Below are 3,225 nucleotides of genomic sequence, written 5' to 3' on the forward strand. Positions count from 1 at the left end.
GCGACGACGCATAGAGGAGCCCCACAGGGGATTGTGCACATTCGACGCGGTGCAAATCTCCAAGCGTTGTCCAATCCAGACCGCAGAAGCAGTGGGAAAAACGAAGGAAAAATATTCGCTTTAAAAGTAATTGTTTGTGAGAGAACCAAATGGCGTTGTCAGTCAACAGCAAGCCTTGCGCCTACTGCCTGCATTCTTGCCGACACATAACTTTGCGTTCAAAGGTAATATTTAAATTAATGCTTCCAATGTGAAAAGTGGTAATCACGATTAGAAAAATCTTTATATTTACAATCAGCGAGTATTCTATTTGAAAACAAACAAAAGAATACATCACTCGTCCTTTGAAATGTTTGCAATTTCGCGTTTGCACTTTGGCATTACGACTTTTCCCATATACTTACGTACATTCTCGATTGCTTTCAGAAATGACGTCATTCACTTAAAGATTAGGTAAACCGTAGCAAGCCCCATGGCGCGTGAATATTTTGTGCAATATCTGTTCTACGAGGTGCAGATTGCGTCATGTTGAATAAAGCAGGCACTTGTGATCTCAACCCTGCTAGGTTCCGTCACCAGGTGCCTCTCCCGTATTTGTCTGTTATGCTGCTACAGCGTGCCGTGAGACGAGGGGTATTGAAGATGGCCTAATATGTGACACAACGTTATGACACTCTGCTGCGACGAGTTTCGTCATAGTATGTATAATTGAATAAAAAGAATAATGTATAAAATTGCTATAACCATAATCCTTTGTGACGACAGTGGCATGCCTTGAGTAATCAAAATTTGGCCGCGCGTGACGCCTCCATAAGAAACTGCGGTGTAAGTTGGAACTTTCGTAATCAGCGGAGTGAATTCATGTCTAATTTTGAAAACAACTGCTTCTTTTACCAAACTAAAACGTGTCTTTTCGCCGCGAAAGCTTATGCATCTGTATGATTTAGTGACTAACATTGTTTCTGACCAACTCCTTTTTTTGTGTTATTTTCCCTCCAGCCAAACTGGAGAGCCGTGCCCATCGTCGACGGTGCCGAGTGGAAGCCGTGCCGTCCGACACCAGATGTGTTCCAGAAGTCCAACCAGTGCACCCGGTGGCTTGCCCTCTCCCCATTCTTTACGAAGCAAAGTCGTGCCCCACAGACGAGTGGGATTGGCTCTTCGTGGACGTCTACGACCTGCCAACCGACGCCCCTGTGCCTGACCCGGACTTGTCGTTTCTTGAACAACACTGAGCTGTGTGATTATTCTATTGGAGTTTTTACTCTTTTACCTTTAACTGGCTGTTTCCTGGCTGATATGACGAGACCAGTGCGTACCTATACCTAGGTGCTCAGTTTTCATATGTCCGTCGCGTGCACAAGGATAACATTGTGTGATGACGATTTATTTTAGTAATGGCCACACAATCTCTAATTTGCTCTTTTACCTTCTCGCTACTACATGCATGAGATCTGCGTACAAAGCGCTAATGTGTTAATAACGAGTGTGCCCGTCTCACTGTACCTGACTGTGCATTCTGATTTTAATAAAAAATATGTTTGGCACATGACAAGCTTTGTTTTTCCTTCATCAACTGCAAAGGTCGCAATCTCAATTAAGCGACTATTGGTGATCACACCTATTGTTTCTACTCTCTTAAATCTCACCCTTTTCATAGCAGTACGGCCTGTTAACTCCATCGGGTATTCCAACATTGTAGTGCGCGGTCGGCTGCACATGCATTATTTATATTTTTCTTACGCTCTGGGTACGAACATCAGCTTGGGGTTCTTGGATTTCGGGCACACGCCTGAATTTCCGGTCACGTGATAGCCGCTCTGTCACCACCGCCGCTCCATCGGAACAGAGGAAGTTCGGTGCGAATGGGAAAATTATACGATGGTGATCATTTTTAGAATTTACGGAATTTTAAAAGCCGCCTCTAGCAGATAGCATAATTGTTGTCTTTGATTTGCATTATTCAACACATTAACTGAATTCCATACTGACTGGCCATCTTGCAATTTACGCATTTTACCCGGTGAAGTTTCTAGACGTATTCATTTCAAATTAATTTCAAGGGGGACAATATCTGTCGCATAATTTTCAAAATGTGTGTGACCAAGTACACCGGCATTGCAGTCAATCTGGACTTTCAAAGCAATATAAACGTTTGTTAAAATTGGGTGATACAACCGTGCGAACTTATTGCGACTTTGATGGCGCATATCTCTATACTGGTGTCATTCCATAAAATTCAAAGTGGATACGCCCTTCACATTCACCGGCTCCAAATCATAAATGCCAAATCGTAAAGTAAATAAATCACAGGGAAAATTTATGATTTTTCTTGCAAGAAATGTAGGCCACTCTGAATCTTGCAGTTCAAGGACTAGACTTGTGCTATCTGCTACAGGTCATTTCTAAAGATTAGGTAAAAACTAAAAAAGGAGGACTGCGTACGTCGAACTAGAAGTATCTATTCTCGTACTAGATCTTTACTAAAATTTCTTTCGTTAAAGGGTCCCTAGCCCTTTAACTTAAGGACCCCTCGGTGGATGAGGAACATCCTATCTGCCGCAGGCATCACGATAACGTGATCTTTCTGGGCGAATGCAACTGGGGAATAAAGCCCCGCATGCTACCTGAAGGCATCAATGTATCCGTATTCGAGACCCTCGTTATGTAAGAACGAGAAGAGATGGGGAAAACCGAGGGGCCCGATTTTTTATTAATCATTACATGACAAGCCAACAAAGACGCCAAGGCAACCATAGGGGAAATTATTTGTACTAATTGAGTTAAAGAAATTATAAATAACGGCAATGAAAGTGGATGAAACAAACAACTTGCCGCAGGCGGGGTACGATCCCACGTCCTCGCATTACGCATGCGATGCTCTAACCAATTAAGCTACCGCGGCACGATTTCCCCATCCCCTTTCTTCGCGTAATGCGTGATTTTAAAAAATTCAATTAGCAAGTACAAGTAATTTCCCCTATGATTTCCTTGATGTCATTGTTTGTTGGTTTGTCATGATATGATTAATAAAAGTCGGGCCCCACGTTTAACCCCCTTTCTTCTCGTTCTTCACCTTAACAGTGAGAAGTAAAATGGCACCCAAGCGAGCTTTCACATCTTAAGAGATTCAAAAACGTTACCTCGGCCCTTTTGACATGAACCGTCGTCGCGTCTGAGTGAAAACAAAATGGGAACCTAGCTGTTTTCACTGCTACTAGATTT

At 42.9% G+C, this 3,225-nt stretch overlaps 1 non-coding gene across 1 annotated transcript; it reads right to left on the bottom strand.

Annotated features, from left to right (window-relative positions):
* Window positions 1-2,832: 2,832 nt before the first annotated feature.
* On the bottom strand, window positions 2,833-2,905 carry TRNAT-CGU (transfer RNA threonine (anticodon CGU)). Its single transcript has one exon. It is a non-coding gene; the product is annotated as a tRNA-Thr (tRNA).
* Between the last annotated feature and the right edge of the window lie 320 nt (window positions 2,906-3,225).

Source organism: Dermacentor albipictus, chromosome 4 (assembly GCF_038994185.2).
Source record: "Dermacentor albipictus isolate Rhodes 1998 colony chromosome 4, USDA_Dalb.pri_finalv2, whole genome shotgun sequence".
Classification (NCBI taxonomy): Eukaryota; Metazoa; Arthropoda; class Arachnida; order Ixodida; family Ixodidae; genus Dermacentor; species Dermacentor albipictus.